Below are 24,378 nucleotides of genomic sequence, written 5' to 3' on the forward strand. Positions count from 1 at the left end.
TTTAAACGACAACTACTGACAGATTTTCATAGTAGAAGTAGAAGTCACTGACTGATCTTTGTACTCAAGTAGAAATCATAGATATAATTCATTCAAGACCGCATTTTGTGTGTAAATTGTAGCATTCGGGACTACAGCATTCATAGCGATCTATTTACATATGGAATCATTATCTTTTCCCATAATCAGCCTTGTTTTGGCATTCCTTGAATGTACATATACGAATTTATATGACAATCGTGAACTACTTCTGTTCCCCCAAACTATGTCAATTTTAATCACTTTCGGATGAGCGGAATATGTAATATTTGGCTCCTGCTCGAATGCAAGACCAAGAAAAGAACTGATCAATGTTGTTTGTCGCTGTTTCAATTGCTTTTGTTGATTTCGTTCACCTCCTGCCTCTTGTGATTGAGTTACCTGCAATTGCGACCTGCTCACACGCACATTTTCGTTAACTTTTTGAATTCATGCTTCACCGTGACACGAGACGTTCATATACTAGATAGAAATGTTCTCTCGCACTCGTAATTGTCATACCACTCCACTTTCCGCTGACACTTGCTTGGGTGTCACACCAATAATTCTCTCTCCCTCTAGTCCCCAACCAGTTGCCATAGCAGCTGCTGCTGCGACCGGGAGATGGCTGACAGGGTTGCCAGGCTACGAAAGCGTTAATTGAGCTGTCACAGGCACGATTAGCGAAAGTGTTGCAACAATAATTTGAATTATATATGAAATTAAAGCTCATTATGACTACCAGAAAACTAATTGAAACGGGTGGTGGCTGTTCTGCAGCTTCCGAGGGCCAAAAAGGGTTTCGTATCGCGCAACGCGCTTCAGCTTACATTGTCATTGCCATAATTCCGTATTAATCCACAAATTACAGGCGAATAAAATTAAAAACTCGCAAAAACTAAGAGCCAAAAAATAGGGAGAGCGAAAGAGAGCGAAAGAGAGAGAGAGAGAGAGAGAGGGAAAATAGATTAAAAGAGCGAAATGCGTGTTCTGCATATTTCAATTTGTGTAATGCGCTGTGCAACTTTTGTTGCAAATTAATTTGCCACCAAAGTTGACTCTGGAAAATATGGCTGACGCAGTGGCAGAATCAGTGACAGCGAGGCGGCAGAACGCACGTGCACTACCCCTCAAAACCGCATCCTCTTTCCAGCCCGGTTTGATGGCAACTCTGGCACCCCCGTGCACCCCTGTGCACCTCTGTGCCCCCTGCGAGGGCAGCGCTAGCACCTCTCACTTGTAATAACCGCAACTTAGTTAACTAAACATGCTGACAGCAGGCAGGCAGAAGGCAGGCAGAAGGCAGGCAGAAGCCAGCAGAAGGCAGGGCTACCCTACCGTCAGCAGGCAGCAGAAGGCATGGCTACCCTGCCGAGTTGTTGTTCTTTTCCCTACTCGCTCTCTTCCTCTTTCGGTTTCTGCACCGAAATGTGCGCTGAAGGAAATTGCAAACAAAATTGCAACTTCCTGTCAGCGACAAAAACTTTTGCTTGTGGCGCCAATGTTGCCACTTCCGTTTAGACACACACACACACCCATACTCCCACACACACACACACACTACAGCTGTATGTGTGAGTGTGCTAAGTGCAGTCGGTTATTCATATGAAAGCGCCATGGTGCCCGTTTGGCAATCAAAATATTTCACTAAATTGCTCAGACCCCAAAAAAGTGGAACCCCCAGCAGCGCCAGCAAAACTAAAATATTTAACAAGAGCCACAACAAAAAGAAAAAAAATACAGAAATAGACCCGCCAGGACACACAAAATATTTGACAAAACGTGACCAAGTCCTAGAGGAGGCAGGAATTCCAGTCTTCAAGCTGGACCCCCCACAATGTATGCAAATACAACAAGAAGATGCTGGCGGGGGGGACAGGGGGGCGCCTACAGGCGCTGGCCTCGACTACAGGGTATGTTTTTTACTAGAAATATGAGAGAATTATGCAAGGAACAAACGGGCAATGAAGGACCCAAAAGCATGGAAGAAAGTGCTCTCTATTTTCTGGCTTAATTTTTTAAATAAATATAAAATATATAAATATAAAATAAATATATATATAATAAATAAATATAAAATAAATAAATATATAATAAATAAATATAAAATAAATAAATCTAAAATAAATAAATATATAATAAATAATTATATAATAATTAAATCTAAAATAAATACATAATAAATAAAAACTAAATATTATAAATATTCCATTTACAAGAATATATTCCAGCCTTTTTTTTCTGGCTTAATTTTCGTGGGTTAATCGATTTAAATATTAATTAAATATAAAATAAATAAATACATAATAAATAAATAAAAAATAAATAAATATATAATAAATAAATATAAAATAAATACATAATAAATAAAAATAAAAATTAAATATTATAAATATTCCATTTACCATAATATTTTCTAACACTTAAAGTTTCAGAGTTCCAAAAGGGCGGTAAAGCCCTAAACCCCCTCGACGCTAGAAAAAGCAGGAAAAAAAATCTGCTTGAATTTGGAAAGAGACAGAGGTAGATAGAGAGAGAGAGAGAGAGAGAGAGGGGTGGTAGTGAGGGAGTACTGGCAAGAAAGTGTAAAATTAAATAAGAAATATAAGCAAACTGACCGCAGGGCCAGATATTTCCTGTACCCCCTCATACCCCCATTCCCCCCTCAATATTTTTGGCGCCCCTTCTTGGACAGTTTACGAGTTTTTTATTTGCATACAGCATTTCTGTTGTGCCACGTTTTGTTGGCTCTTTGATTGAGCCAAGCAGATAGCATAGCCCTCCACTCCACGCCGTGCCACTCCATGGCCCTCCCAGAGGAGGAGCTGCCGGCTCTGTTGCCACTTGAAAGTTTCGGCTGCTCAAACAAAAACAGACCTCGACAAAAATTAAAAATAATTGCATAAAAAACGTTACAGTTTACTTTTCTTTTCGCCGTCTGTTTGTTGGGTTTTATTTTATTTTTATTATTTTATTCTTGAAAGTTCTCACCTCAAGTGAAGATATTTCGGTAGAAGATGGGCTCTGTGGGTCATCAAAAATGTATGAAATGCAGGCACAGATTGGGTGCAGGAAAAATTCTGGGAATTGGTATTCGATTTGCATTGTGCCTGACGCCAGAAAGTGGGGCAGGAAAAGTGCAAATTTATTATGTAATTCCAAATTGTATTAAGCCAATAAAGCGGCAAAAAATGGTGGCAGGAATTTAATGAGCTGAATCCACAGTATTAGCATAATTTATTAGCAAATGTTTAACGTTCCAGTCCAAAAATTGGTAAGCCGCAAAAATGCCTGTTCCAGGGGTAAATTTTAAATAAATTTTTACACAAAAATCTTTAAAAATATACAATAAATTTCTAGGGAGATATAAATACTTAAAAAAAATAATAATAATAAATACAAAAAAAATAGCAATAATACAAAAATTAAATAAAAAATAATAAATAAAAATTAATATTAATAATAAAAATTATAAATAATACAAATAATTACAAAAATAATAATAATTAAAAATAATAATTAATTATAGTATACTAAATAATAATATAATAAATAATAAAAATAATAGGTACAAAAATAATAATAATTAGAAATAATAATAATATAATAGATAATAATGTAATAAATAATAATGTAATAAACAAGAATATAATAAATAAGAATATAATAAATAATAATACAAATAATAATGATAAAAAATGCCACAAAAAATCCTTAAATTATTGACTTATGGCTCCACACACACACACACATTGCCGGGTTTCGTAGTACTGACAGCTCCATCACGCCCCATTATTTTGTATTCCCAATCCATCAAAGAATTTTCTGCTTGCGACATCTGCCCCGATGCGTGGGCGTTCACCCAAGTGACCTGACCTTTGCCCAAAATACAAAATCCCTGTCCCAAGGCCATTGTGTTGTGTATTTGAAATTAATCTTTTCCGAGAAACTTTAATTATACTCGTATGTAGATATATGTATTTTCCATATTTTCCCCAACCGTAAAAGCCAATTTAAATGTGTGTCCTATAGGAAAGCTATTTTTATGCCTGTTCTATTTTCTGTATAGATTACGAGACTTTATGGATTTCTTATGCGGACACCCCACACAAATGTCAGTGAATAATCTTTAATTTAACAAAAGGAAATGCCTTCCGACACGCCGAAAAATCTTGACACCTTCAAACCAGACACGTGCGACTCTTACAATATTTATCAATGACGAAAGCGGCGGCAAAATAACGTTTTGAAGGAAGCCCCACTACAGAGGTGGAAGAAAAAGGTGAATGAAAAAAGCCACGCATTAAATTTTGTTGATTAAATATTTAACAATGCGTGAGTCAAAATCCAGGAGCTGAAAAGGAAACACCTTCAACATTTGGCGTACGGCTCTTGCCAAGGATACACATGTGTTGGTGTGTGTTCGGTGTGTGTGTGTATTAATGGCCAAATTATGATGAAACGTACTTGACATGGGGTCTGTGGCTGTTTAACGATGGACATGGGGCACCCTGTCAAGGCTTTTGGCATGGACATGCGTCGATTCGTGAGCTGGACTTCGTTTTCTGTGTATACCACTCAGAGAGCAAGAGAGCAAACCAACGAGAGAGCGAGAGAGCCGCAGCCGCATGAGTTGCTGAATAAGGAGCGAGCGCAATCGGTTAGCGGTAAATGTTGCCAGCTTCGAAAGGGGGTTCAATGTTGCCAACTTCGGGTGCTGCTTCAATGCTGCAAAGCCTTCAATAGAGAATGTTCCCAGGCCTCTACTAGAGATTGTTGCCAAGCCTTTACTTGTTAATGTTGCCAAGACTCCACTGGGTAATGTTTCCCAGCCGCCACCAGAGAATGTTGCAAAGCCTTCAATGGAGAATGTTGCAAAGCCTTCACTGGTTAATGTTGCCAAGCCCCTACTAGAGAGTGTTGCAAAGTCTTCATTGGATAATGTTGAAAAGCCTTCATTGGAGAATGTTGCAGCCTTCATTGGAGAATGTTGCAAAGCCTTCACTGGGAAATGTTTCCAAGCCTCTACTAAAGAATGTTGCCCAGCCTCCACTACAGAATGTTGCCGAATGTTGCCAGCAATTTAAGCGCTGTTACTCCTTGGGGCATAGCGCGAAAGAGAGAGTGAGAAGAAGAGGAGGGGGGGGGAGTGGGAATTTGGGAGTTAGGGAAATACAAATCTTTGATTAATTGTTTGCCATCTAACATGACATACCATTTACAATGGCCACGTGCTCTTTAAATATTTATATGGATATTTCAAATGCGAATCCAAACTGATTTGCGCCCCCACTACACGGCGGAGGGGGGGGTACGGGCGGACGGGGGAGCCCTGCAGACAGGCATAAATCATTTGCTCGAAACAATCTGGGAGCATCGGGAGGCGCAACAGCCAATTACAAAAACATCCCATAAGATACCGTTAGACTTGTTTCATTTTCTTGTTCTTTCTTGGGGAGCACTTTCTCCATCCTCCTCTTTCATCTGCGTTTCGCTTTTGTGGTGTTCCCTTTTTCTCTTGTTTTTTTTTTTTTACAGGCTTTCGTTTTCGCTTTCATTTGTCTCCCACTCAGGCAAGGGACCCCCCTTCGTCCCCCTTCGTCCCCCTCCGTCCCTCCCTTCGACGCTCCTGTTCTTCTGATGGAAATACCCATCAAATTTGATTTGGTCACGTTCCCTAGCTTTGTTCCACTTATGGCTCATTTTGGTAGCACAGCAGAGAGGCCCCTCCAAGACCCAGCGATCCATGCAATCTCGGGTAACCCACTCTGCCTCTGCCACTGCCTCTGCCTCTGCCCCCCTCTGGGGAGGTCATAGCCATCATAAAATAATGGAGGAGAGCTCCCTTCCAGGAAAATCCAAGAAAGACTCACCTGAAAGAGGTGGGGGAACAATTTCCAATGGAATATTATCAAGTAAAAAACTGAGAAATTTACAGGCAATATTCCCACCAAAAGATACCGCTAAATGCTATCCTACAATGATATAATATATGGTAGAGGAATGTCCTCTGGGAACTCTTTATTTTTGGCTATAAAAGAGTCATCTTTGTACCTCTTACGGGCTTCAAATCCAACAACAAATCCTGCTAAACTTTTGGCCACATCCCTTTATCCTTATTCCATTTCTTATCTCATTTCGATGTCCTTAAGACTCTAGGAACTATAGAAGAGTCATCTCTGTACCTTTTACAGGCTTCCAACTCAACAAATTCAAGATCGTAGACCCATTCCTCAACCTTTTGGGCCACATCCCTTAGCCCTTATCCTGGAACTGTCTCATTTCGAGGGCCCTAAGACTCTAGGAACTAAAGAAGAGTCATCTCTGTACCTCTTACAGGCTTCAGATCCACAAATCCAAGATCCAAGACCCTTTCCTCTACCTTTTGGGCCACATCTCTTTACTCTTATGCTGGAACTGTCTCATTTCGAGGGCCTTAAGACTCTAGGAACTATAGAAGAGTCCTCTCTGTACCTCTTACAAGCTTCCAACTCAACAAATTCAAGATCCAAAGACCCATTCCTCAACCTTTTGGGCCACATCTCTTAGCTTTTATCCTGAAACTGTCTCATTTCGGTGTCCTTAAGAGTCTAGGAACTATAGAAGGGTCATCTCTGTACCTCTTACAGGCTTCAAATCCACGAATCCAAGATCCAAGACCCTTTCCTCTACCTTTTGAGCCACATCCTTTAGCCCTTATCCTGGAACTGTCTCATTTCGAAGACCTGAAGACTCTAAGAATTATAGAAGTGTCTTCTGTGCACATCTTCTGGTCTTCAAAGTCAACAAATTCAAGATCCCAGACCCTTTCCTAAACCTTTACCCTTATCCTGGAACTGTCTCATTTCGAAAAGCCTTGAAATGAGACGATTTTAAATTGTATAAATTGATAAACAATGCCATCGAGCCCCAGCAAATCAAAATTTTTGCATTGTTCATCGCCAGGCCCTGGGCCCTGGTTCCTGGGCCCTAAGTACCGGCAATGCGTTAACACGCGTCCAGCTGCCGAACCAGAAAAAAACCAGTTGGGGAGAGGCAGCCAAGCCGGCCAGCATTCCTGCATATAAATCGAGGCAGAGGATCGCTGCGGATCGCTCTGATCGAAAGATTAAAGATGCTGCTGATGACAGCTGCAGTCGAGGACAAAGGAATTTATAAGCAGTTCCAGTTTATCTTTGGGGACTCGGATTGAGACAATGTCTCATCGAGGAGCTTGACTTAATAGCTCCCCCCCCACCCCCTCTCCACTCTCCAGGGGGGGGGAGTGCTGGCAGTGTCGGTGATTGTCAAAGGGAAGACTGTGTGGCAGTTTTCTGAATAGTTCGATGACATTCAGCCATCTCAAGGAGCCCCCAAAACCGAAGGTAAAGCCATCAACGACAAGTTTTCTCTCCACTCTTTCGCTGCTTTCGCTGCCTTCTCTTACGTCTCTTCAGAGTATTTTTCAATTTCCGTTTTGTGCATATGAAAACAGAATTGCATTTTAATTCCTTCGCCAAAGCCTGGCAACATTGCAATTGACACATGACAAGGATGTGGGGTGGTGGGGGGCCTGGAGGGGGGGGAGGGGCATACAAATTGAAATGCATGAAGGCAAAATCAACTATGTAACAGAAGAATACAAATTGATCAAATACAACGAACGAATATCATCATAAAAAGTGGTTTCAGACCCAAAAGGGAGGGAGCAGGAGTTGAAGGAGGACTTCTCTGGGGTCCCTGGAGTGTCCGTGAGAGCCGTGGACAGGACAAAAATCTGCAAATCAAATTACAAAAATCATAGCGCACAATTTTCACACGGCAAATGCAGCAGGGAATTGTCACCCAGCCACCCCCGAAGCCCCCAAAACCCCCCAAAACCCCGCAAAACCCCCCAAAACCCCGCAAAACCGATTCCAAAACCCCATAGAGAAGACCCAGAACCAGAGCCAGACCCAGACCAAACGGCCGGCAAATAGTCAGACGTCAAATGATGTAATGAAATCAAACAGAAAAGGGAAGCAGAGAACCAGAGACAGAGGCAGAGCCAGCAGACAGCACATCAGAGGCCCCAAAGCAGACCCACACACACGCAATAGAGTAGTGCATGTGTGTGTGTGCGTGTGTGTGTGTGTGGGGGGCGACATACTCTGGCCTTGTTTGATGAACGACTAACTAGTGCAGTGTCCTGTTCGGTCCTGTCGCCAGGGAACTCAACTCAACTCCAGCCAATCTGCAAAAATTTGAATTTGAATTTGAAATTTTTTATTTATTTACTCTCCGATTGAGTGGCAATACACGAGCGTGGGGGTGGGGGGTTTTCTGCCATAATCCCAACAAAAAACTTTGCTGCTTAAACAAATGAAGAGCCCCCCATTCGGAATTGTTAAAAGTGTCTGCCAAATCGAATTAAATGTGCATTTTTATTCCATCCCCCCATCCCCCCATTACCCACCCCCCTTCCCACCCCAACAGATGCCTGGATATATATTTTATATTGGGTCAAATCGAATTGAGTTGGTAAATATTTGAAATAAATGTACACTCGATGGGGGAGTGCCAGAGAGTGAGTTTTAATTGTTATTTGATTAGATTTTGTTATGGCATCGAGCGCGAATTTAATGCCCCACGAATCCCCCAAAGAACCGGCGGACACAACACTTACACGGGTCTAAAAACTAATAAGAGGCATAAAGGCAGATATACTACAATGGAATATTTAATGCAAATTAAATATGGCTCATGGGATATCAAGGGATCTTGGGTAGATAAGGTAGGGATAGTCTCTTTGATAATTGGTTTTTTTTTCTCAACTTTAAACGCGAATAAAATACATAAAACAACAAAAAAAAAAAAATAAATAAAAATAAATAAAATAAAATAAAATAAAAAAAATTAAATGGTAGAATAAAGCTTTTAGTATTACCTTTTCAGAGAGGTCTATATATACATATATTAATGGTTATGCTTTAAATTAAAAGAAAAAATATAATTAAATTTAATACTTTAATATTCGGTTTTTTCTAGTTAGGAATATATTCCATATTTATTGAAATTAAAGCTGACTTTTTGGATATCTTATGTAAGAAATATTGAACAATTATTGAAAATAATTGTATCTTGGTTAAAATAAAACCTTTGAATGAATCAATAATATATTTTGAGCTACTTTTTGTGGTTTTTTCGGCAGCGTATTATTTACCGTTTTCTATTTAACAGCGTATCTATTTTTTTTGATTTATTTATTATTATTTCTATTATATTATTATTATATTAATATTATATTTTCATTATTTTGCAATCTATTTATTTAAATAATTAAATTAAATAACTAAATAATCCATTTATTTTACATAATATATAATTTATTTCTATGGATTATAGCAATTCGAAAAAAAGCAAAAGGTTTCCGAATTAATGGCTAATTAATAGCAATCGAAGATTATATCGATTAAAAACGGTGTTTAATGAAGTATTCGATTCAAGATGGTGTCCGATTGAAGATCTATTCTAATACCATAGACGAGGTGCAAGAAGAGAGTGCTAGAGCAAGACTTAATTGAAAGGCAGGCGGCCGCATAGCCCATGCTCAAGTGCAAAAGAGAGCGCAACATATCAAAACAGGGACGGATCGATAAAGCAACAGATAAAGAGAGGCGCTCGAAAGCGCGGCAGAGCAAGAGAGCGACAGAACGAATGGGCTACAGATCAGGAGAGCGACAGACCGAAAGCGCGACAGATCCAGTGCGCGGCCGATTAAGAGAGCAACGAAACGATAAAGCGACGGATCACGAGAGCGCTAGACCAAATGCACGGCACATTTAGTGCGCGTCAGAACGAGAGAGCAATAGGGAGACCGAAGGCTAAGGAAAGAAAGAAGCTGAAGAACGGCTGCTGCATAGACTTTTGCTGTGCAATAGCATACATATGTATGCGTGTGTATGTGTGTCTGTAGATAACACAAAACAACAACCAATAAAATGATTTGACGAACAACGAAAAGCTTTAAGCGCATTCCCATATGAAAAGCAACTACAATTCTCTCTGGGATATGCTGGGATGCTTAAGATTCCCCCGCTTCGTTTCCCTTAAAGACGATAGATAATAACGTATTTCAAGTGTCTCCTCTCTCCGGTGTTTATCTTTGACCCTTGAGCGGAATCACGTTCCGTTCCGTCTTTGCATAACGAAACTTATTGATACGTTTATTATTATTTTTCATTGAATGCCAGTTGCACCTGCACCTGCACCTGCACCACCGCCACTCCTCCAACGATGTGACGTCATGCCGCGCAACTTACGCTAATTAAAATTCCCATTTAATTGGCATTGACTGTTGTTTGTCTTCGGCTCGATTGCAACAGCAGAAACGGCAGCAAGAGTCGTCGTGGAGGATATTTAATTTGCAAAAAACAAAAAAAAAAAAGGTATAACGATTTTTCAGAGTGGTTTGTGCCAGGCAGAAAATGAAGCACCGCCAGGTGGAATATCATCCAAAAGAATCAATCTGCTAGGGTATCCAAAGCTTTGGTCATTGCCAGTCTTTGGTTTTTTTTCTTGTTTTTTTTTTTGCTCCTCTTGGAGTCGTTTCGAAATGCGGCGGGATGTTTATTCAATTAAAATACGCATGAGGCGATGGGCGGACAATCGGGGGGCTCCGGGACGGATGACAGAGCTGTGCTGGGAGCTCCCGAACCGACTGCCGCCTGTCAGGATCATTGATGGCACCACCAAAATCAATTTCAACGTATGCATTCAACGCCTTTCAACCACAAGCGACACACAGATCCATATACATATGTATCTATAGGATGTGTCTCTGTGTGTGTGTGTGTCTGTTTGAATATAAATGCCATCGACACCAACACGTTGACAGTTTATTAACTGACCGAGCACGAAACATTCTTGACAGCCACCAGGCCACTAGCCGGGCCAATCGAGGAGAGGAGGAGGACTGGGCCACCATCCGGGCCAATCGAGGAGAGGAGGAGGACTGAGCCACCATCCGGGCCAATCGAGGAGGGGAGGAGAAGTGCTCTGCTCTGGTGCGGTGGAGATTTCTCGGTTTCCGTATTGCCCATTAACTGGGCACATTAATTAGTTGGCATTGAGTTTCCCCCCTGGGAAAAAGGCCAAGAAGAAAACAGCGGACCAACAAGGATGACAATTGCAGCGGCCTCCGCATCGGAGCAACTTTTTTCATTTCCCTCAATGTGGGGGGGCTCACAGCCCGCCCAGGCACGGCCACGGCCACTCTTTAAACAGTGATCATCGGCTATGGTGAAATATTCAATTAAATTCTGTTTGCCCACCAATCGAAGGACAGAAGAGGCCTTTGAACTCTTCTTAAATACTAGGCCCTAAAATAGAATCTGCATCGATTTTCCTCCCCCCCCTGGGTCTCCTGGGCTTAACGTCTGGCAGAGGACACGCGCCTTTCGCTTCGTTGATTTCGAAGCCGACTACGAATCGCATTTAATTTACTGGAAATCAAAAGAAGACACAAATTACCATGCAACATACAAATAAATGGCAAATAGAACAGGTCGCACCTGTTGTCTCCACCAACAACAAGCCCAGAGGCCGGGAACAGCAAGGGAAAAGGCGTTACGACCACGGGGATACCTCTATCTTGGGTTGGAGGGGCGGGAAAGGGGCATTTATTTGGGATTTATTAAGGCTACAAAGGTCTGACCTGTAATTCGATTAAATATTAACCAAATATATGCCCAAGAACGGGGAAAATTCTCTTCAAAGATCGGTGATCGGTGAGGAAGATCCTTTTGTGGATCTTTGAAATATATCTCTTCGGAAATAGACAGTCTCTAAGGCTCTATATACCCTATGATTACTATGTTACGAGCACAAAAACCCCTCAAATCCCAGTGGAGGGAATGGGAGATTTATTTATGATTTTTTATGGCTATAATGATCTGATATTATCCAGACCTTTAGCTCTAAACTAAAGACTAAATAGTACCCAAATATATGCCCAAAAACAGGGAAAATTCCCCTCAAAGATCGCTGATTAGTATAGAAGATCCTCTTTTGGATCTTTGGCATATATCTCTTGGCAAAACGACAGATTCTAGGGCTCTATATACCCCTTGATTACCCAGTTACGAGCCCAAAAAACCCCTAAAACCCCAGTGGAGTGAAAGAATCTCCCCTTATAAATGATTTCTGATGCCTATAATGCTCAGATATTATCCAGATCTTTAGCCCGACTAAATATGAACCAAAGACATGCCCAAAAACCTGGAAAATTCCCCTTAAAGATCAGTGATCCTTACAGAAGATCCTCATCGCAGATAGAGAGCCCTCCAAGGCTCTATATACCCCTTGATTACCCATTTACGAGCTCCGTAAAACCCCAACAATTGACTGCAATTGAAACAAAGCCCCCCCCCCTCCCCTCCCTCGTTCGGGGGGGGTTGGGAGGGTAGCAAACAGGTGCTAATCGAAATATAATGTTTCTGGTGGCGGTCGCGCACATAAAAAGTGATGCGACAATAAAATTTAATAATTTAAAAATGAAACAACAAAAGGACGACTCGAAGGTGCCAAAAGGCAAGGGAGGAGGTGGTGGGGGGGGGGGGGTGTAGGTGTTTGGAGGTGGGAAAATGTAATAAAAAATTCATGAGCGGAAAGAAGCTCAAACAAAAACAATCCAAAAAAAAAGTGCAAATAATGAATGACGAACGGAAGTGGGGAAGGACCAAGGGAAGGACCAAGAGCAGGAGCAGGAAAATGGACAGGACCCCGCACCCAAACTCGGGACTGTGCAAAATGACATAAAAATGAAGCGTTTTGCCCACTTAAAGGCGCATAAGAAACCAATTTCCTAGGTCTAGGCCTTAAAGCCATCAAGTAGGCAGAGATCCGGGCTTATTGATTTGCTTGGCTGGTCATAGGACTCGTATGAAGCACTTAAGCCAACAGCAAATAGTGTCGCAATGATAATTACAATACCAACACGGGGGATACCGAGAGTCGGCCGGTGAGGGGAGGGGGGCGGAGGGAGGGGGTTGGAGGTCGGGCATCCCCTGGCATATCCGGGGTCTCATTGTATTTACACATTTTGTGTTTACCTTTGCATGACCAGTCCGTCCGTCACTTTGACAATCATAATGAGGCGACGGCGACGGCAACGGCAACAAATACTAAAATGGCTGACAGCAGCAAAGGCAGGCCTGACTGCAGGACACTGACACCGAAACCCGGCTAGAGATGGGCCCCAGGCCGGGCCCTCGGGCGGGGGAAAAGTGCGTAGATTTTGGGGGTCCAAACAAGCTCCAAATTGAGGGCTAGAAGGGGGGATAGAGGGGCCCTGAATGGGCTCCGAATAGGCTCTGGTTTGGGCACGAGTATCTGTATCTATGGCTCCCAGATCTGCTCAGAATCGTCTCTGGTTTGGGCACGAGTATCTGTATCTATGAGTCCCAGATCTGCTCCTAATCGGCTCTAGTTTGAGGCCGTGTATCTGTATCTATGGCTCCCAGATCTACTCTAAATCGTCTCTAGTTTGAGCCAGTGTATCTGTATCTACGAGTCCTAAATCTTCTCCGAATCTTCTCTATTTTGGCTACAAGTATCTGTATCTATGGCTCCTAGATCCACCCCAAAACGTCTCTAGTTTGAGCCCATGTATCTGTATCCACGGCTCTTAGATCTGCCCCAAATCGTCTCTAGTTTGGGCACGAGTATCTGTATCTATGACTCTTAGATCTACTCCAAATCGTCTATAGTTTGAGGCCGTGTATCTGTATCTATGAGTCCTATATCTGCCCCGCGAATCGTCTCTAGTTTGAGCCCGTGTATCTGTATCTATGGCTCCTACATCTACCCCAAAACGTCTCTAGTTTGAGCCCTTGTATCTGTATCTACGAGTCCTAAATCTCCCCCGAATCGTCCCGTGTATCTCCCCTCGTGACTCACGTTGCCGCCCCTGCCTTTCCGTTCTGGCCGTGTGTCCTGTCGACCGTTATAACGATGATGGCCAACATGTTGGCTCATATTGCCGGCTGTCGGCTGTCGCTCGCTCGAGTATTTGTTGTTTAGTTGACCAAAAGCAAAGCAAGTAAAGCTGCCAAGCAAATCTATGTTCCTTGTTGACTTTTGCTTTTATTTAATTTTGTGGCAAGGTGGCAAGGACTATAAATACACATATACGCCAGCACCATGGCGTGTGGCAGTGGCACTGTCTTTCGTTTGTGTCTCTCTGCGTGTGTGTGTGTGTGTGTGTGTGGGAGCAAATAAACTTTAATTGTTGCAACCACAGCGTGTCCTGGCACCTGTTCATATATGCCGTCGTCCTTCTGGGGGGTGGGCGGAGGGGCGGTGGAGCTCCTGCTGTAAATGTAATGCTTAAGTTAATGCGCTGTTATCCTTTAACTGCTTGGGCGACTCGCACACACACACACACAATTGCACTGCCACAGACACATAGATATTCATGTTAATGTCAGCGCATAAATCTTGCAAAGTCTTCTAACACCTGTCAGCCATTTTACAAGGTGTTTCCACTTAATACATCGACGCACACAGCCCAGGCAGGATGTGTGTGTGTGTGTGTGTCCTTACCTTTGTTCGCCATGTGTCCAGGAGCCTGGACAGGACCCAGCCACGATTCCGCCTTTTGAAATCATTGCCAGTCGAGCTCCAAATTATGGCTTAAGAATCATTGTGGTATTGGTTTAGATTTGGGACTGGTTGGTGCCGGGGATTCTGGAGGATCAGCCTGACATTGATTGAACGCTGTCCAGCCAGGACGAGGGTCCAGGGTCCAGCAAAGAACAGGAACTAAAAGCTTGCCTTGGCCGGTGTTGATTGTTCTACTCTAGGCCATCATTGGGGGCCACTCAAGGGGGCCTCCACACACTCCTACTTGTTCTGCCAAAAGTACGATCTTCGAGGCTTTCAAGGGGCTGCCAGGACACTCCTTAGGCCCCCACCCCCAGCCCCAGAGAGAGAGAGAGAGACCCACCCATTCCATCATTCATTTAACTTGGAATCATCTCAAAGGCTGCTGGCCGATGATCAACAATTGGTTGTGTCCGAAGTGGCTTAAATGTATCCCCACCCCCCTGCTCCCCTCCCTGCTCTGCTGCCATGATAGTGCATACGAATTTCGACTTTCCGGTGGCTGGAATAATCCCCATTGTTGTTTGCCCCTGCCCCTGCCCCAGGTCTGACCCTCCCCCTGCCGCAGCCCCTGCCCCAGCCCCTGCCCCTGCCCCAGCCCCTGCCCCTCCCCCTGCCTCCGACTGGGTGATCGTTTATTTTAATTGCCAGGACTCTTTAATTGTTGAAATATTTAAATTAGTTTGCTGAGAGACTGTCCTCGTTGCAGGTGATGCCTCCTCCGCCCATACCCCCCCTCTCCCCTCTCTACGCCCCTGTGTTCGCTTTTACGGCTATGTGTGTGTGTGTGTGGGCCATCCATTAAATTACATTGAACCGCACCCAGGACACAGAGGACACACACACACACGTCTAGGGTCTGCAGGATACTTTGTAGCCAAGGCCAAAAAGGACGGTAGCTACAAGTTTTTGTATTTAAGACGAAATAAATTGGATTAGAAACCGCAAAAATCCAATTGTCTATTGTGGTGCTCCTGTGGAAATGGTGCCCAGAGGGTGAGGGGGGTGGAGGGGGGAGGGCGGGAGGTACGCAGAGACGAAGAGAAAGATGTCCCGAAAATCAAAGCCAAAACACAAATTCGCTTCGTCGAAAGGTCTTCAAATATTTAGCAAGAAATTCTGCGACTCTCTCTCTCTCGCATACCCTGTAATCGTTGGCTACCCAGGGTATATCCATAGGGTAGATCTCTGTGGCCCTCCCTTTGAATCCTCATAGATCATAGGATAAACCTTTAGCTGGTCCCAGCGACTTGTTTTCTGTGTTTTTTTGTCCATGTTTGTATGCAAATCAAAGACTAATTGGATTTTTAAGCTCAAACTGTCAATGCTTGGGCCGAAGTCGGATTTACATGGAACCCATGGCGGATGTCTCGATTCCCCTGCTCTCTGGCTGTCTGGCGGGGCTGCCCTTGTTTGTGTTTGTGCACCTGACTAGAAAGGCACCTGGGTGAGGGAGGAGCGAGTGGAGTCTACAGGCGGGGGGGTCTACAGGCGGGGGGGTCTACAGGCGGGAGAACAGGTGGGACTACAGGGAGGACTACAGGGAGGACTACAGGGAGGAGTACAGGGAGGACTTCAGGGAGGACTACAGGGAGGACTACAGGGGGTAGTACAGGGTGTAGTGGAGTACAGGGGGTGCCTGTACCGGGGGTAGACCACAGTTGAAGTAAGCAAAAAAAAGAACCATTGACAAAGGCAAAACGTAACGTCATCGAGTGCCCTGAAATATCCTTTGTATTTACTTGGGATTTATGTTTTTGGGGGCAAACGCTTTAAGCTGCCAAAGCAAACAATGCCCCCCCCTTGCCACATGCCCCATGCAAATGCCACACTAATTTGATTCTATTTAAATCTCATTGCGGGCATCAAGCGAGTTGGCTTAAACGCCCATTGATGCCTGATTTTCCCTGTGGTTTGCCACCCAACCCCCCCTGGTTGCGGTTCCTGGACCCGCATGAGGCGCACTCATCACGTAACAAACCGCCCAACCGCCCACCCGGCCATCCGCCCACATTCGAATGAGTGCCTTGAGTATCTTTTCTATTTGCGTGAACGCAGCTGCCGCCCCTTCGCCAGCAGAACAATGTCCTTGCCGAGGCAGTGCATGGACATGGACACGGACAGGGGGGGGAGGCAGGGGGGTGGCAGATAACAAACACTTGAGCAGCGCCAGAGAACAGAGGCCCACTCCTCCGCCCCCACCCTGCCTCTCGCTCTCTAGATACCCTGTTAAAGTCGTGGAAGTTTTGGCCCAGCCATTCGCTTGAGATCCTCCTTTCCGCTGGGTATGGCCATCTTCGACTCCTCTTTGGACCTGCCACGCTGCCGCTGCCACAACTGTTGTTGTGGCACATGTAGTGCCTATTGCCGTTCCAAAAAATCGTCAAGTGTGTGACAGTGACACACTTGCAACAGCAGCACACACGGCAGTGGCAGTGGCAGTGGGAGGCTATCGTGCCACCATCGTGCTGGCTATTTTCGGCTGGGGCCAAAGTCAAAGCCGCACAAGGACATGTGTGACACTTCTACATGGATACATGGCCAGCGAGACACCATATGAAGTCCATTTTATGGGGTTCGAATGGGGAGCGTCAGAGGAGGAGGAAGGAGGGACCAGGGAGGAGGAGGAAGCAGAAAGGAGGGACCAGGGAGGAGGAGGAAGCAGGGAGGAGGGACCAGGGAGGAGGAGGAAGCAGGGAGGAGGGACCAGGGAGGAGGAGGAAGCAGAAAGGAGGGACCAGGGAGGAGGAGGAAGCAGAAAGGAGGGACCAGGGACCAGGGAGGAGGAGGAAGCAGAAAGGAGGGACCTGGGAGGAAGAAGGCAGGACTTTAAGAGGGGTCTGTAGATGGTGCAGCCGTAAATAATACAATAGACACCTAGAGTCCTTTCGGGTTTTGGGCATTCATCATACGCTTTGGTGTCCCCTTTTGGGGGCGGTGGGGCGGGTCTATTAATTACACATGTTGCTTTGAAAACTTCAAATCGTTTGCCATTTATTTTTACGATTTTTTCAATGCCAATAATCGCAAAAGGAAGCGCGTCAGTTGGTCCTGAAATATGGCCAGGACCGGACCGGACCGGACCGGGACGGCGCCACATGTTCCACAACTTTCCCGACAACTGTCGTCAGTCAGGGTTTATTGTTTCGATCACGTGCCAGTGGAGGATCTTATCTTTCTCTCTCCAGCTAATTGTGTGAAGAAATTTCATTCATCGGAGTGTGGAGTGTGGAGTGTGGAGCGGTGTGGAGTGGATTCCCCTGAAATGCAAGCCGCAAAATTAAGTTTTAGTAACCGAAGCGAAGGAGAATTCTTAACGCTCGACTGGGCCCCACACCGCAAAAAGGCAAAACATTTTGCTGTACCTCCTCCTTTGTCGATTTTGGCAGGAAATTAAATTCGATGTATCGCCCTGGACAAGGGCCAGAGGGAGAGAGTAAGAGATCCAGCTTGACTCTGGGCTTTTGTTTTTTGCTTCTTTTCCAACTGGAAATTCATGCGGCTTCAGTTATTTATGCACTCTGCCCGATTCCGGGTATGAATACTTTGAGCCCGCAAACAGAAAAGTTTTCTAGTTTTTTTCAAAACTATTTTTGGTCTGCCATAATGCCTATTATATTTCTAGGCTTTCGGTCTGCTCTTAGGGCTTTAGAACTTTAAAAATTCTGACCCGGCAAAGCATTTACGGCCGTATTTTGAGCAATTTCGGTAGCGACTTGCTCACACGCACATTTTCGTTACTTTTCTACCCATTAAGCATTAAAAAGTAGGTGAAAAATGTGGGCTAGATGGCAAATTTTTAGTTTTTTAGAGCTGTTTTTGGTCTGCAATAATGCCTAGTATATTTCTTGGCTTTCGGTCTGCTCTTAGGACTTTAAAACTTTAAAAATTCTGACCCGGCAAAGCATTTAAGGCCGTATTTGGAGCAATTTCGGTAGCGACTTGCTCACACGCACATTTTCGTTACTTTTCTCCCCATTAAGCATTCAAAAACAGGGGAAAAACGAGGGCTAGATGGCAAATTTTTAGTTTTTTAGAGCTTTTTTTGGTCTGCAATAATGCCTATTATATTGCTAGGCTTTCGGTCTGCTCCTATTACTTTAAAACTGTGCGAATTCCGATCTGGTACTCCATTAGACGCAGTAGTTTCAGCCATTTCTCTTGCGACATGCTCACACGCACATTTTCGTTACTTTTCGTTCTAATTTTCTCTTTCTCTTTATGAAAAAGATGAAAGTTGAGGGCTTGATGGCAAATGTTTAATTTTTTCGAACTATTTTTGGTCTGGAATAATACCTATTACACTTCCATGCCTTTCTTCTCCTTTTATGACTTTAAAACTTTAAAAATTCTGAGCCTGCAAGACATTTATGACTTATTTCCCTAGCGGCATGCTCACACGCACATTTTCATTACTTTTTTCCGTGTTTCTTGCTATATTCCTGCCTAAACCACCCAAAAAGTCCTTGGATTTCGTTGCCATACCTTCTGATCTCCCTTCTGGTTCGCAGAGAGTATCCAAGCCTTCGTCTTGGGCCCAGTTTGGCGCATCTTTAGCTGGCTCTGTGCTGTTTTTTTTTTGTTCGTTTTGTAGTTGATTCCTTTGGTCTCATCTTCGCTTTCTGGTTTATTTTCTGCTAGCCAGTAAATAAACCGGAGATGACTTTGCGGTTTCCATTGTGAGTGGGGCCCGGGTCGAAATAGAACCAACTGAAACTGAAATGGAGACCAGAGCTGAGACTCTGTCTGGGTTATGGGCCGATGGTGGTTTCGGGGCTCTCGGCCCTGAAATGCTGATGGGAGGATGTTCGGTGCTGTGGGTCTGCTTTCGCTTGGGGTTGGGCTTGGGTTTGGGTTTGGGTTTGGGTTTTGGGTTATTATAATTACTGCTCCCTGGGATACACTTAAATGGTTGCAGCGTCATGAATAAAATCGCCGCAGGATGTGCATTTCGGCACTCTCTGCAGCGTCTGGCAGGAAGTACTCGAGTAACTCCTCGCCCCCCAAAAAAATGCACAGCTTCACCTTCAGCCCGAGGCTCGACTCGGGCTCAGGCTCAGGCTCAATCTTGAATTCAAGTTGAGCGAAATAAATTGATTTACATCCGGGCAGGTCCCCACATCAGCCCAGGCCAAAAGGAGTTGAGCCCACGCTCAACAAGAAAGGCCACTTTAGCCCAAAGAATTGCCAATGAACTGAGAGGAGCTCGGGTGCGGGTCCTGCTCCTGACAACCTCCCTCTCCCTCTCTCCCTTCCCCCTGTGTGCACTCTGGGCCCTGGCTCGGGCCCTGGCTCTGGCTCTGTTCTTCTCCTGAATAGCGACAATAAGTCATTGTCAAGGTGCTGAAAACGACAACGACAGACAGACGAGCGACGAGAGATGCAAGAGCTTTTGCATGTGGGCAGACCCAGACCCAGACCCAAAGCCGGGCAGGGCAGGGCACAGCTCCAAGCAGGTTTACCCACCAAACTATCTACCTACCTGACTGCCTGCCTGCCTGCCTGCCTGCCTCGTTGCCTCGTTGCATCGTTGCCTGACATGGCAATCCAATGAAGTTAATTAAATAAAAATAAAGCGACAGCAAACGGAATTGCAATGAAGCAACAACCAGCGACTGCCACGCTGTGGAGTGCACCAGGGCGCGGCCCAAAAAAAAAAGGAAAGGAAAGGAAGAATGCCTGAGGTACGCCCACACCCACGTCCAACTGGATGTCAGTTGCTGAAAATCTCGCCAAGTAGATCACATGAACATGGAATGCCGAAAGACGCCCACAACGATGTGGATGATCATCCAGGATGAGTGGGCTAGAGCAGGGGGTGAGGCTGGGGGCGGGGGAGGGAGATGGGGTACACCCACATAATTATGAGCAGAGCACAACATTTCCTCACATCAATCAAGGCTTTAGATACACATCTTCTGGGGATTGTATCTATGCGGAAACATATTTGTAAATTCTTGGAAAATAAATTCTTATAAAAATTGTAAATAAATTATAAATAATATAATATGAATAAATATAATTATAAATTCTAAATAAATTGTAATATAAATATTGTATAAAAATAAATATAATTATAAATTATAATAAATATAATATAAATATAAAAGAAGTAAAAGAAAAAGAAGTATAAATTATAAAAAATATATAAAATAATATATATAAATAATATTATATAAATAAATATAATTGTAAATTATAAATAAATTATAATAAATATAAAAGAAATATAAATGTAAATTTCAAATAAGTTATAATAAATATATAATAAATGCAATAGAAGTATAAATATAAATTATAAAGAATATAATTATAAATTTGAAATAAATTATAATAAATGTCATATAAATATAAAAGAAATATAAATATAAATTATAAATTATAAAAAATATATAAAATAATATATATAAATAATATTACATATGTATATAAATAAATATAATTATAAATTATAATAAATATAAACATAAATAAAAATTATAAATAAATTATAAAAAATATATAATAAATGTAATAGAAATATAAATATAAATTTGAAATAAATTATAATAAATGTAAATGTAATAGAAATATAAATATAAATTATAAATAATATAATATAATATAAATTTGAAAAAAATTATAATAAATATAGTAAATTATAAAAGCAATATAAATATAAATTATAAATTATAAATAATATTATACAAATAAATATAATTATAAATTATAATAAATATAAACATAAATATAAATTATAAATAAATTATAAAAAATATTTAATAAATGTAATAGAAATATAAATTTTAAATTATTAATAATATAATATAATAATATATATAAATAAATTATTTAAATATAAATTACTCACCAGTTTTTACTTTAAAAGCCAGTCCCCGAACCATAAACCTTTTTCCAGCCTCTAAAAACTGCCTGAAAACATTAAATTTAATTTAAAATATTTTTAAATAATTTCTTGTATAATTTTCAATTGAAAAAGTCAATCCTCTTGATTTATTTGTATACAAAAAAAAAGAAATCATTTAATATGCTAAACGAGGCCGACGAGTGTTTGCCAATTGCTGCCAGCGGCGACACCTCCGAGTGCCCATTAATGTCAACTCAAATCGAATACAAAAACTGCACACAAAAATAAGACGATTAAAAAATGCTGTTGCCATGGCCATAAGCTTTCGAGGGGGAGGGGGAGCAGGAGGTGGGCAAAAAAAAAAAGGAAAAGAAAAAGGTTTCGCCGGTTTTTTGACAACGGTGGCAATGACAGGAACAGGGTCGAAATTGGCTTGGAATTGGCTCGGAGACAAGGACCCAACCCTAATCAGCGCTCGGCGCACTTGTGTTCGACGTTAGACGTCAATTGGGCCGGGGGAGTCACAGGCTAGAGATCAGCTTTTGGGGGGCGGGGAGGGGGGAAATTTGCATCAATAAACGCCAAAACCATACGCAGATGCCAATGTAATAAGTGCCAAACGAGTATGCTCCATCAAGCACTGCAGCCGGCTACCAGCTACCAGCTACCAGCTTTTTGAAGAACCTTTTGCATTTACATGTCAGCCACAGATGCCGACAATTAAAGCCCCCAAAGAGGGACAGGTTTGACCCAAAGGAGGGGGGCGGACGGGGGTTCTACCCATTGAAACAACATTTTGACAAAGTGGCTGCTTAATTTTTCAATTGTACGAGTCGAGGCAGTTGCAGGCCTCTGGCCCTGGCTCTGCGTCAAGTGCTCTGCCACAAAATGTTGTCACCGACCAGAAGGGACGGATGCGTGGGCGAGCGAGCGAGCCAGAAGTGTGCACTTGACTCGCTCTCACTGCCCAAGAAAAAACCCCCAATGAAACACTTGATGTTGTCACAAACAGCAGATGGGATTGTGCAGGGGGCTGGGGCAGGGTCTGGGGCTGGGGGGGGGATAGAGGCTACGGGTATTCCTTGCAATTAATAAATTCTAACACATTCCCTGCTCGAATCGAAGCCCCAGAGATTCGCCCTCCTGTCCGTCCGTTATCACAATTTCCGCACCATTGGGCCCATTTTTGAAAAAGCAGAAGAATGGAAGCCAAACACTCAAACAAATTGTAGTCGAATGGCAGTAACAAGTTTATAACTGTCCGGGGGTCCGTGGGTCCTCTCGAAGCTCATTATGGTAATCTACAAAAGGGGGGAGGACTCGGGGGTGGGGAGGGGGCAAGGATACTCCACTCTCTGACGACAATCGCCTCACGCTGATCAAATTAAGCGCATTTTAAAGTGACTTGTATATGGGTAAAAGTTTTTCGATTAGAGTTTAAGTGTCCATTTCGTTCACGAGGTGCCGACGAGCCCCCCTTGCCCTCCCCCTCCACCTCACCCCCCCTGCCGTTGAACTTGGAAAAAAGTTGATTTTTGCATTTGGCCGCACAATTAACTTGAATGACTTGGTGGGTGTCCCACAACAGCTGCCCGACTTCCCACCAAATCAACAACAACAACAACAACTACCAACTGAATGCAAAAAAAAATATATATATGTATATAACCAACTTGAAGCCCCCAAAAAAAAGGAGAAACAACAACAAAAAGAACCCAAACCCGTTTGTCTTTTGACTATGGAAGGGTCTGAGTAGAGGGCGGGTGTGGGGGGGAGGGGCTATGGCTGGCAGTATAGGTAGTATTTGTACCTGCTAATCGGGCTGGAATCCTTTGGGTGTATTGGTTTTGTGGTGAAGAATGACTACATAAATACTCCTATTTATTTTTTGGCAACAAATAATATCATTTGTATAAGTGGTATTATTTGATAAACAAAAATACAACATAAAATCCTCATTATAATAAAATTAAAAACATTACTATGTATTTTATATATATATATTTTATATTTACGTTTCAACAGCGTTCGTATTTTGGGGGTTGAGCATATAAATACAGGGATTATTTTTCTTGTAAAGAAAGATTTAATTTATAATAAAAACAAATACAAAATTAAATTAAAAAAAAAATAATAATAATACAAAATAAAAAAAAAATACAAATAAAAACAAAATACAAATAAAAAAAAACACATGAAAATAAATTTAATTAAAAACATAATTATGACAAGAAAAAAATTTGTATAAAAAAAAATTATACAAAAAAAATTAGTGATAAAAAAACTAATTTAAAAAAATTAAAATAAAAAAATAGAATAAAAAACAATACAAAAAGATTAAAAATAAAAAAAAATATATAACAAAAATTAAAATAAAAACAACATTACAACAAGAAATAAGTTTAAATATAAAAAAAATTACAATGAAAAGAATTGTGATAAAAAAAAACGAATTAAAAAAATTTTAAATAAAAAAAAATTTTTTAAATATATGTATATAAAATATAAAAAAAAACACAGAGATTCTGGGTGATTTTTCGTGTTGTTCCAAAGAAATTCGAGCCGATAATGGATATGAGAACAATCGACAGCCTGATCAATCTCCATTCTCTACAATATACAGTGACGCTCAACTGTATAGGCTCAACAATTTTCCAAAGTCAACCGCTATATCTGCTTAACCAACTAACCGATTTACATGAAACAATTTTTTGTGCATAGATTGATTCATTGTTAATAAAGCAAGAAAGTTTGTGGTTTCCAGGACACGTTTTTAAAGCTATTTATTAATTTAGTTCAAATACATTAGAAACCACAGCTATTTATTGTAGCTCAACGGAAATTAAAACCTTATAGCAAATTCTGGGACTTTAACACTGGAAACTCTACAA

General features: G+C 42.2%; 1 long non-coding RNA gene across 1 annotated transcript in view; it reads right to left on the minus strand.

Annotated features, from left to right (window-relative positions):
* LOC117183998 (uncharacterized) overlaps positions 1-21,557 on the minus strand; it is a 130,621-nt gene extending 109,064 nt beyond the window's left edge. The window contains exon 1 of the long non-coding RNA XR_004469125.1: positions 21,491-21,557. This is a non-coding gene — a long non-coding RNA (uncharacterized lncRNA). The remainder of the gene's footprint in view (positions 1-21,490) is intronic.
* Between the last annotated feature and the right edge of the window lie 2,821 nt (positions 21,558-24,378).

Source organism: Drosophila pseudoobscura, chromosome 4, assembly GCF_009870125.1.
Source record: "Drosophila pseudoobscura strain MV-25-SWS-2005 chromosome 4, UCI_Dpse_MV25, whole genome shotgun sequence".
Lineage (NCBI taxonomy): Eukaryota > Metazoa > Arthropoda > Insecta > Diptera > Drosophilidae > Drosophila > Drosophila pseudoobscura.